The sequence below is a fragment of the Crocodylus siamensis genome, chromosome 3 (genome assembly GCF_052110815.1).
Source record: "Crocodylus siamensis isolate JL-2025a chromosome 3, ASM5211081v1, whole genome shotgun sequence".
NCBI lineage: Eukaryota > Metazoa > Chordata > Crocodylia > Crocodylidae > Crocodylus > Crocodylus siamensis.
Window position 1 is genome coordinate 139913738 of NC_143397.1, and position 12712 is coordinate 139926449.

The 12712-nt window shown below is 45.6% G+C and overlaps 1 protein-coding gene across 4 annotated transcripts in view; it reads right to left on the bottom strand.

The window, feature by feature from the left end:
* The window catches only part of FARS2 (phenylalanyl-tRNA synthetase 2, mitochondrial), a 423711-nt gene that overhangs the window by 305621 nt on the left and 105378 nt on the right, over positions 1 to 12712 (bottom strand). The window lies entirely within an intron of this gene.

Genomic DNA, 12712 nt, shown 5'->3' on the forward strand with positions numbered 1-12712 from the left:
CCAGGAGCTCTGGGCAGAGCCCCTGGGTCTGGCATGCGAGCAGATGGAAGCACTGCAGGAACAGGATGCCAACCAGACCCCAACCCTAGCCTCGCCTACCTCTTGGCAGGCACCCAGCAGAAGGCCCCTGCCTGGGCCTGGGAGGAGATTCTGCACCACCTCCAGCAGCCAAGAGCCCCTGGCCCGGCCTCCACCCTGGGTGCTCCACCACCTAGCCCCACTATCTGGGCCCAGCCCTGTTGCTTGCCCAGCTCCACATGGGTACACAGCCAGAGCTGCCTGCAATGGAGCCAGGACTGCACACCAGCCTTGCTGGCCCTGGACACCACCTGCTAAAGGTAGGGCCACTCATGGTGGGGGAAGCACCCATCACCATCACCCCTGGGTGAGCCCCTCCCCTGCCACACTTGCCAGAGTATGTGTACCCACAGGGGAGTGGCCAGAGGCAAGGGTGTTGGTCATCTGTCCCCGGGCTCTACCCCCTAGTCACTCCCACACCAGGATAGCACACAAAGTACATTATACATAGTTTTCACAGGGAAGAAGGTTTTTTACTGTTGGTGGGGGCAGTGAGGGTGGAGGGGAGCTGTTTGTTGGAAAGGGAAGGGGAGAGAGGCTCTGGTTGATGTGACAGAATAAAAACTTATTTTTCTGAGACACATCTTCAGTGAGTGTGGTGCTTGGGAGGAAAAGGGTAATGGGAGGGGGTCCATGGGTGGTGGTGCAGGTGGGCGGTCCCAGCCAGCACCTCCCATACCCAGTGCCCTGGCCTCTGGTGGTGGATGGAAGGCTCTCCTGGGGCCTCAGCCAGGGGGGCCCACCACTGCCAGTGCAGGTGGTGCTCCTGCTGCCAGGCATCCTCCACACATCACACCCTCTCTACCCAGACCTCATGGAAAAGCTCCCCCTGGGTCTTGCAGGTATTATGCACCTTACAGGCTATGACAATGACCCAGGGGAGGTTGTCCTTGGGGAGCTCTAGGTGGGCAGTGGGGGTGCACCAGCATACCATGAGGTGGCAGAAGATACACTCCACCACAGCACAGATCCAGCTCAGGCATCGGTTAAAGTAGGTCTGGCAGGAGTGCAGCTGGCCAGCATAGGGTCACATGAGCCAAGGCAAGAGTGGATAAGCTAGGTCCCTGATGAGGAGAGGCAGGACCACCATGGCATTCAGCTGCAGTTCTGGCACCTCAAGTGCGAAGCACTCACTCTCCACTAGGCCCAGCAGGCCAAATTTACTGAAGATGTGGACACCACCCAACCAGTGTTCATGTGCATGAAGGCCCCATGGTGGTCCAGAATGGCCTGGAGCACAATGGCCTGTAGTAGGGGCTGTCTTCATGGGGCAGGCAGGTGGCGAGGATGTGGGTCTTGTCAAGGGCCCTGACACACTAAAGAAATCCCAAAGCATGGAACCCTGCCAACACCACCAGGGAGTCATGCACATGCAGAACAGTGTCCCCCAACACATCTTCAAGGGCTCTGCACACCTCCAAGACCGCCTCCCCACCGGTGGCCTTGCTCAAACCAAACAGGTGGCCAATGTACTGCAGGCTGGTGGGCATGGCCAGCTTAAGCAGGGCAAGGGCTGGCCAGACGTCTACGGGGAGGGGAAGCTGCATGCCAGTGTGCTGCCACTCCAAGTGGAGCCAGAGCTGCTCCAGGAGGTCCTGGAAGATGGTCCAGGTCTCAAAGAAGGCCTCCAGACACTGCTTGTTGCCCCAGGTGTGCTGGATGATATGTTGCCACCAGTCCAGGCTGGCTTGGCAGGCACAGAGGTGGCAGGGCTGGAAGGACAGAACTGTGATGGCAGCCCTGGTGGTGGCAGCCTGAGGTCCATCACTGGTATCCCTGCTGGGGTTTGGGTAGGACAGGGGTGAGTAACATAAGGTCCATGGGCAGGCCATTCTATCGGGCTGCGGGACCCCTAAAAAAATTTAGAAAAATAATATGTACTTATCTGTCCTTGGTTCCTGTCAAAGATGATAGGAGCCAGGGGAAGCCCTGGTGGGCTCCTGCAACAGCAGGGTCTACCTGGCCCCGCCCACCAGCCAGAAGCCCCAACAGGGGCTTCTGACCTAGGACCATGTGGCTGCTTGTGGCTGCACTGGCATGGAAAGCTCAGGTAAGGGGCAGGGAGGACCGTGGGCAGGGAATGAGCTGGTGCTGAGCGCAGGGGAGAAGCGGCCCCTCCCCCACCCCATTGCATAAGCTCCCTGCTGCAGCTGCTTGCAGTCCATGCAGGGCTGTCCTGAGCAGGCACAGGCAGCCACACATGGGCTATGAGTGGCTGCAGCATGGGGTGCTCGCCATGGGGCAGGAGAGGGGGCACTTTTCCCCATGCTCAGCACCAGCTTGTAACCCACCCCCACTGGGACCTGCGCGAGCTCCAGGCTTGCCTGTCAGGCTTTCCTCCTCATGGAGGAAAGTGGCCCCCCCCACTTGCTGCGCTGCCCGCCTGGAGCTTGCACCGTGGTAGGCTGCAGTGCTGCTACCACCACCACCTCTGTGCTGCCACCACCACCACCTCTGTGCTGCCCAGTTTCTGAGCTGTGTGTGGGCAGCAGCAGGAAACACTGCCCGGTGTGGCAAGAGGGGGGAAGACCACTTTTCTCTGCGCTGAGCAGCTGCTGCCACCACAGCACAACTCTGACAGGCGAGCCTGGACTCAGGGCAGGGCCCAGGCTGGCAGCAGGGGTGGGTTACAAGCTGGGGCTGAGCATGGGAAAAGAAGCTCTTCCCCTGCCCCATGGCCAGCATCCCAGGCTGCAGCTGCTCACAGCTCACAGCCACTCAGGACAGCCCTACATGGGCTGCGAGCAGCCACAGCAGGAAGCATGGGCCATGGAGCTGGGGAAGGGCCGCTTTTTCCCCCCATGCTTAGCACCAGATCATTCCCTGCTGGTGAGTGCAGGGTCAGGGCTGCATATTGCCCCCCACCTGTACCGTGGGGCTGAGGGGGGGCCCTGGGAGTGAGCAGGCACGGGAGCCAGCAGGAGTGTGGGGCCCACACCAGTGTCCCAGGCCCTGAACAGAGCAGCAGGAGTACAGGGTCCCAGCTGGCAGGGGTTCTATGGAGCCAGGCCAGCTACCCTCTCTCCCTGCTGGTGCAGCCCAGCCCAGCTCCACAGGCCCCTGCCAGCCTGAGCCCCACTCTGGGCCTCACCAGCGCTGGCCCTGGGACATTGGTTCCAAGACATTGGGACATTGGTCCCAAGTTAGTGACTGGGGGTGGGGGACCTGTTAAGGGGCAGGACTACCCATGTGGCTGTCAACAGCCTGCCAGAACTGGGTAAGCGGTTCTCCGCCCAAAATAATTGCCCACCCCTGGGCTAGGAGGACAGGGTGGAGGTGGCAGGTGTGCAGTGGCAGCCCTGAGACAGAGCACAGCGAGTGGACACATGATTGCTGCATGTTGGGGAGCCATGACGGGTAAGACAGCCATGAGCCAGGAGGCTGGCATGACAGGCCAACAGGAGCAGGGGCACTGATTCTCGCTCCCAAGGGCAGGTGCTGGAGCAGCCATGGCAGAGGGATGTGCACAGGGGGTGAGGAGAGTGCTGCCCACTGGGCACGCTGCTCCTGGCCAGGGAAATGGCTGGGCAGGGAGCAGTCAGTGGGGTGGGCTTTTGAAGAGCATTGCTGGCAGCTCCAGCTGGAGCCTAGAGCTCCCCCCAGTGGCAGCAGGGGCTATTGCAGGGCCCCAGGAATGGGAGCAAAGTGGAAGCAAGTCTGCTTCTGCTTCCTTGCACGTGTAGATACATACCTGGCACCATCTACTCATAATTTACTTGCGAGGAAACTGGTGCCGCATCAGATGCACATGTAGACAGGCACAGATACTGACCCATGACAACATTTCAAAATTAAATGCCACTGATTCCCCCATTTCTTCACGTCTCTAGTAGTAATGAAGCCAACCAAGAATACAGCATGTATCAGCAGGAATGGTTATGGTCCAAAATTCAAGTTCTTAAACAAATGAGTAAAAGAAAATCTGCTCAACTTCTAACCTATCTATTAAGGATCTTCTCACAAATCCAGCTGTTGAAACAAGAGACATAATAGTGTCCTGACCTACTTCTGGCAAATCTTTTTGTCAGTAAGAAATGTAACACATACAGACTTATTTTACTTCCATAACCACTGCCTTGAAAAAAAAATTCTGCGAGGATTTTAGTTTATTTAAATGTTACTTAATGGATTACATAACTAAAGAAAGTCTCACAACATCCCTGTGAGACAGATAATCCCTTACACAGATGGGAGAAAGCAAAACAAAACTGAGTAAAAAAATAAAAAAATACTTCACAGTTTACTCCACAGAAAAGGGAAAGATTTAAAAAAAAGTATGTTGAAACTGAGATACGTGAAAGCACATAAATAAGCTGAATGCACACAGACCCAGCTTCTGCACTTTTATGGGCTTTGTAAGTGCAGCACTCAAGATTCTTCCTCTTCTACAAACACCTGACAGCAAAACTAGAAAAGGTTCAGAAAAAGGAAACAAAATGATTAGCGGTGGAGCTGAAACTTCAAACTGAAACTTATTAATGGATGCACAGAACTCCTCTTGTCCTCCACCCAGTTTTACATCAAAGACACTTTACAGATTTTTAGAGAAATTAATCCTGGTCACATTAGATACACTATAATGGAAAACAGAATTAGGCCTGGGCAGTTTAACATGCTAAGGGAAAAAGGAGAGGGGAAATAAGAGAAGAATGTAGAATGTATTTCACAATCTGGACTCAGTCAGTCAGGTATTCCTTTTCTATCCTAATATTTACAAACAAGACCAGGAGACCTCTTAATTAAGTAAATGAGGAAGCAATATATTTAAGAGAAATAAAAGATTTAAGGGTTTTGCATTTCATATAGGATGTTATTATGGTGAACAATTTAGTAAAATAAGAAAAGGAGTAACACATATATGCAAATTAGAAGACCATCTGCATTTATACCACCTAGGACAACAGTCTTTACACAACAGCCTATAAACACTATCAGCCATGGGGTCTGGAAGTAATTTTCCCCATAATGATACAGAACTGAAATACCAGAAGCCATACATAAATTCTAACTGTGCCCATTCTGGAGAGGCAGTCCCTATTTTTAACAAAAATTTAAATTTTTCCATTGTGTCCTAGCAACAAATTCACCATCTGCTCCAATACATTTCAATGAAGACTAAATATGTATCCATATTTTTCCTCCAAATGTCCCTATTTATAACTTCCACATGTTAGCATGCATGCACATTATAGGACTTTTTGTCTCTCTCGGAACGACCTATTAGATCCAGGATGCTGAACTAGAATATAATTCCTATATTCTCAGTTCTATTTCTCTAAAAATCATGCTAAACTTGATCTATCTTGGAAAATACCCTTCAAGCTCTCTCCAATTTTTAATATTTGTTGTCAGCTGAAGTATATCTTGTGATAGTCACTGAGTTTGTACTGGCTCCCTCTAGTGGCTAATACACCTGAAATTTAGGATTTTGTTTTCAAAATAAATCTCTCAATAGGTGAACAACTGAACCCAAAAATCTCTGTACAGTATATGAGTCTCTGCATCCATCTTACATTTTAAGTTAAAAAAGGTTAATTATGGGTAAATAAGTCTTGTTATCAGAAGAAAGTTGTTATTTCAAATCTTTTAACAGTTGTGTTAATACTGTCAGTCCAAACAACTTACAAAATCAAAAGACACGCAAGGTAAAAATTTTGCCTGCTTCTCAACAAAACTCATCATTTACCTGCTGCTGAATGACTGGGGTCAGTTGGTGTTTTCTTTTATGTTCAGAATCAAAGTGAATTCGCAAATTTATACAGTGCACTGGTTGCAGCCACTTTTATTCCATCCTTGCTCTAAGCGTTACATGCATATAATTCTACAAACAATTAAATAACTGTAATGAACACTTGTTTGAATAAAAATTGAAAATTTGTGTTAATAGTGTCCAAGGCTATTTTATAGACAGCTCTACTGGAATAGATGTAGAAGTTGTTATTTTTATTTTTAAGCACTTGAATGTCCTAAAATGAAAGTCTTTTGTATTTGTGCGAATATGCAAACACACCTACAAAGCTTCAAAATAGAAATTTGTGCTTAGCTGTTAAGAAATCTAAGATTACTTTCCTTATTTATGCAAGATTTAGTCCCCCAGTCAGGGTGCAGACATAATGGCATGTGGCGCAGGTGACCAATTATAAGCGATGAATTATGAATAGCCTATAATCCAAGACATAACTCAATCAAATAATTTGTTAACACCTCCCAGACTGAACTACAGCTAGAGTATTTCTCAAACTATTTTAAATAATGAACAAATTAATAAAGATTTCAAAGAACATTCATGGATATTTTGTAAAAACTAAAAGGGATATATGTTTGAAAAATTACTCCCTATGAACACTTTCCTATATCTAACACTGATCACTAAAATAAAATGTGGAACAGCTCTGCCTTGTATTGTCCATAATGCCCATTCAAGCTGAACTGGTGTTTTTATGCAAACATATTTTTTATGTTTGGATATCACAAAGATTTGAGACCATTTCAAATTCAAACTATGTGACCTTTAGCACTTCCTATTTTCTGACTTCTTGCAGGTAGAAAAAGGACAAATAATATATCCGGAAAGTGGAAGAAAAAGCAATAAGGTAGTGTAATGAACTTGCTAAATTGTATGCAATTGCCATTCCTAACACATGTAATCAGATCAATTCCATTGTGTGTCACACATCATACTGACAATGAAGCTTTTTCTTTAGCTGAGTTTGTTGGAACTACAGCTTTAGGACTCAGCTGCAGTAGCCTCCATCCAAAATACTGCTGTAAAATTTCTAATCGCTATGCAATATATGGCATCCATTCATCAGTGAGTGACACTGGACATTGCAGTTATTCTGCTGACTGGTGGTGCATTTTTTCTTGTGGCTGTAGGTAACAATATTAGACTTGCAGGTCCTGTCACAGTGTTCACAGGTGTACATGGTGTTAGGGGCTATTGTACAGACAAGCTGTTTCCTTCAGTCACATTTCTGTTATAATTCAAGTAACCATTTCTTGTCGTAATGTTGGACTCAACTGAGAAGGGAGTGCCACTCTGTCCTGTCTCCTGTTAAAGCCTCTCAAAGGCTTGGGTTGATTCCAAAAACTTCCGTGTCTCGCTTGCACATGTCTTTGAAACTCGATTTTGGGTGCCCAATCTTCTCTCCCCACTGTGGCAGGGCACTGGTAGTGCCTGCTACTTTAAAGACAGGGCCAAGGTGGGGCAGCTGCCTGATTGGGGTGGCCATTTTAAGACCCAGCTCCCTGAGCTGAGGGCAGTTCATGATCAACCAGCAGAGGAGAAACACCTCTCTGCTAAGCTCTGCCCAGAACACTGCGGAGGACAGGGCAAGCCTATGGGGATGGAGAAGGCCTTGTTTGTCCTGAGTAAAATATGAAATCGCACCCTGCCGGGCAAGTGGGGTGTGGTGGGGCTTCCTGTGGCAGGGGAGTCCCCAAGAAATGCCAGGCCAATCACTTTACCGGTGAAAGGTGAGTGTAGGCCCAGCTCCCACATCCCTGATGGGTTCAACCGGTATAGGGGGAGCCCAGGCACATGGGAGTCCTGAGGCAGGACCCAGGTCGGTGGAGGGACCTGGCGCAACACCCAGGATCTTTGCGAGTCCTGTGGCTGCAGGGACCAGGCATGGCTAGAGCCACCTGAGCCTCACAGAGTATAATACCCTAGAGCAAAGGGCCAGGCAGGGCTACGACCACCTGAGCCAGATGGGGTGTCAGACCCCAGTGATCCCCAGTGAGGAGGCCGATGTCTTGGAGCCCAGTATGTGTTTGTTTGCCTGTTTTTGTGTATGCATTATGAAAGACACAGTGCAAACCACTGATGGATTTCATCTGCAAGGCTTGGGATGCAGTGTAGGGGTGAAATGGAGTGGCAGATATTCCCCTAAACATTGGGGTTTCAAATGGGCAGCCTCCCTCCTGATTAACATCCCAATATTATTATATCAAGGCATAGCAGACAAATGAAGTGGGTAGCTGACCTATAGACAGGAAGCGAGCCAGTACTTGCACTGGGCATGAAAGCTTGCCCCTGTCACACCCACCTACAGTTCGCCCATACAGGATGTCCTTCTGGATACACCCATCTTCCATCTTGCAGAGATGTCAAGGCATTGCTGTTTGAGTAGCATGGTGATGGTTAGCAGGTTGGCTTTGGTGATGACCTCTGTGTCAGTGATTCTATCTTGCCACCTGATGTCAAGAATCCACTGTAAGCAGCATAGGTGGAAGTTTTTCAGCTTCTTTTCTTGATATGCATATGATGCCAAGTCTCACTGCTATGTATAAGGACACTGAGGACACAGGTTTTGTACACAAGCAGCTTAGTTTTGATTGCAGCTTTTGCATGGTTCCAGACTCATTTAGAGAGCTTACTGAATGTGGTAGCAGCCTTTCCAATGAGTATATTTAGCTCTTTATCCAGTGATAGGTTATCAGGGCTGATGGATGGTGACTGACAAACACCCTGTCCTCAGTCCACAGTCTTATTAATGCTGATGGTCAGGGCAAACATCCTGCAAGCATGGGAGATGCAATTCATAAGTATTTGTAGCTGGCCTTCTTCATGGATGGTGAGTGCAGCATCATGAGCAAAAAGGAGCTCCCTAATAAGTACGTGCCTCACTTTTGTCTTGGACTTTAGAAGTGATAGAGTGCAGTTTGCCATATGATCTTATGTGAAGAAAGAATATGCCTTCCTTCAAGCCATAAAAAGCATAATGCAGCAGCATAGACAAGAAGATCCCAAAAAGTGTGTGTGCGCGCCAGAACACAACCCTGCTTTACTCCACTCTTCATTTCAAATCTGTCAGAGGTTGATCCATCAAACTGAATGTGGCCTGCACGTTGCCACAGAAGAAGCATTTCACAGTGAGTAATTTTGGGGGGCATCCAATCTTTACTCGGACCTTGAACAAGCCTGCTCTGCTGACAGTGTCAATGGCTTTCATTGTGTTGACAGATGTTATGTACAGTGGCTTATTTTGTTCTCTGCATTTTTCTTGCAGTTGGCATAAGGAGAATACCATGTCCACTACTGATCTCCCTGCTCTGAATCCACACTGTGATTCTGGGTAGACATGATCAGCAAGTTGCTGCAAGCATTTCAGGATGACTCTGGCAAAAGCCTTGCCTGTGATGCTGAGGAGAGAGATGCCACTGTAGTTGTTGAGGTCACCCTTGTCTCCCTTCTTCTTGTAGACAGTGATCATGTTAGCATCATACATATCCTGGGGTACTTGACCTTCCTTCCACGCTAGGATTTGATGAAGATGTGGTAGCAAACTAGTCTTCCTGCAATTGAGAACCTCAGCTATAGACTATATCATGATTACAAAAAGGAAGGGCTAAGATAGAGTGGCAACCACTAGCATTCAAGCCACCTCTGTTGAATGGGATACCACTTAAGCATAAATAAAGACTTGATGTCAAATGTTTTTCCCCATTTATAAATCACATTTTTCTGTCTCTCTCTTCCCCCTCTCCCCTCTACTCCCTTTTCACAGAAGTTAGATCCTTCTCAAGCAGTTAAGTAGCTTAGAAATCTTGATGAGGCAATCAAAGGACAAAACACGAAAAGGCTAATGCCCTTCAGCATTTCAGCATGAAATAAATCCATGGTGTTATTTTAGGAATTGGAATTTTCACTTCACTCTTGCAATTAAGTTTGTAATGATTTGTTTATGTTACCATATGCTATATCTGTATTAACTTGAAAATTCAAGACGAAAACAAAGTTTTCAAACCCTATGAAGTGAACTTTGTATGGCCTATCACTTCGTAGCCCTTCCAACAAATGGACATTGGTGCTTTTGCTATGCCGTCTCATTATTGTTTACTCTAAGACAGTTTTTTTCCAGACAGAAAATATCTTTTCCTGGCAAGTAAGCATACAGCTACGATTCAAGAATACATCGCATGTGAACATTCTCTGACAATACATCAAGCATTTTGAGAAAAAAGTGAATGAAAAGAGAAAGCAGGGAGAAACCTCTTATTAAAGGCTGCAATCAGATCTAGATGAAGGGGTTGGGGAGTTTTAGTTATAGGAAAATTTTGTAGCGTCTTTGTTAATCCATAATTAAGGTAGTAAAAGAGTGATGTTATAGCCAAGATGGTTCAGAAATTATGTAAGAAGGAAGGACTTTTTAGGCTGATATCTCTCATTGGACCAACTATGTAGCTGGGATAAAGTTAAACAAGCTTTCCAGTGCAATACACTCTTCATCAGGTTTCATTTCACAGGAAGCCAGGCATAGCATAATGAAAAAAACAGCAGAAGCTAAGAGAAATTCTCAAGAATAGCAAACATAATTAGCAGAAGAAAATAAACTGATCATTGGGAGTTCAAGATCTATCAAAAGGGAGGAGGGTCATTCTCACCTTTCTGTGGAAAGAATTCAGGAATTGGGTAAAATACAATGTGCCAAAAAGCATTATCAATGTTTAGCCCTTGGTTCTTCACGTAGCATCTTTTATTGGACCAACTATGTAGTTGGGATAAAGTTAGACAAGCTTTCAAATGCAAGACATTATTCCTCAGGTCTGTGATCAAATGAAGTTAGGCACAGCATAGTGAAAAATCCTTGCCTTCATAATTAAGCTAGCTTACAAGAAAGAAACAATTCTGACCTAGGGCATGACATTTCTTAAAGGATCCATTCTTGAACAAATTTAATCAACCAATTTCCCTTCAAATTTTCAAAAAATTATTCCTTTTTTCAGACTGGGTACAGTAATTTTGAGAAGACTATGCCACATTCTTCATACCTACATAGCTGAAGCCCTGCTTTACATGAATTACTCAACTCAACAGTAACTGGTAGTGCAAGTGGCATTTCCACAATAGTAGTATATCCATTATATATACACATAATATATAATGAACATAGCTAATCCACTGTGTGTGTGTGTGTACACATACATATACACACATACAATGTACTGACATAGGCATAAAATAATGTTTTAGTTTCTTATATAGGCAGGAACAGAGCTACAGAAAATATGACAATTACACAGGATCTTTTTTTGGTACCAAAGCAGATGGTCATAAACATATTGTACCAAAAAAAATAACATGCATTATGGAAGTGACTTGTGTTTTGAGTAGAAGCATACCCATTTGTGTGATAAGTATGATATAGGTGGAGATGTTCAAGCCACTAGAAGGAAAAGAAGGCTTTCCTCTTCCTCTCCTCTAGTAAGCAAGCCCCATTATTCTTCTGTGCTAGGCTCCCTTTTCACATATTGGCATCAATTTTAAGAATGTTACCATATTTACTCAAATGCAAGATAAAGTCTTTTTTCCCCAATCAGCAGGGAGGAAAAAGCCCCTTGTCTTCCATTTTCATACAAGGAAAGCTCATTAAATACACTGTATGTCATTAAACTACTACCAAAAGCAGCATGTGCTCAATAATGGAAACCAACTATGAAATTGATTAAATGCAGCTAATAAACACTGAGAATAACTATAAAACACATGACCCATATAAGGTAAACATCAAATAACTAAATCAGTTCTAAATCATATCAATTTAGCAGAACTCAATTGTTCCAAAAACCATACTGATTGAGTAGGCAGAACTCAATCATTCTAAATACCACATATAGTGCTAGAACGGACAAGCATCCTCCATCCCATTCCTATCACCCTGGGACTTCATATACTCCCAAATCCATTGACAGGCATCCTATGTGCAGGCCTAAGCCCACAGGTCTTAGAGTTCAGATATTGCCAGATACTACAGGCAAGTATCCTCCATCCCAGACTCTTTAGTCCGGGACTTCAGATAGCCCACAAGAAGCCAAGAAGTGATGATAGAAATATATATTTTACTTTTCTTTAAAGAAAAATGTTTGTGTCCGAGGTCAGATTAGCTAGATCAGTTCCGAATCCCTTGAATCATTCAAAAACCTTATGTAACACTACTGCTGGCAAGTATACTCTACCCCAACTCTTCAGCCTGGGGCTTCAGATACTTCCAAATCCTTTGACAAGCATCTTACATACAGGCCCAAGCCCAGACATTTGGGGTTCGGATGCTCTCAAGTTTTGCTGTACAGCCGCAGAAGCAAGATAAGGAGGAGTCTCCAATTTCCATAAAGTCGGCATGTAGCCAAGATCCTCCCACTGGAAGCTAGCCATTGGGAAACTAACTATGAGGCTCCTGTAGGGAGTCCTGTCTGTAAGCAGACAGACGTGCACCCTCCACTACACAAAGCCATTTTTAAGCCACCTATATGGTCAGGGTACTTTCTCCTGCCACTTTCATGATTGTGGTATTTCCCCTGCCAGGTGATGATGGGAATCTTTTTTTTTTTTTTTTTTTGTAACATTTTATTAGAAAACAGGCAATATCAAACAGATTTAAAAAGGACCCCACCTGAGGCCTCACAAAGGGAATACAAATACAATTTCAAGAAATTACATAATACTCACATGATAAACAATGTCTCATTCACTTTGCTTAAAACTCCAGTGTTATTCAGTGAACAGCTTACCTTTGCTTCTTATATAATTACAGGTTCATGCATCAATACTTAACAGAAAGGTACTGACAAACCCCTCACCCACTCTTTCTGACAACAAAAGCTTCCCTTAGTCTGTCCTATGGATAAGTTAGTA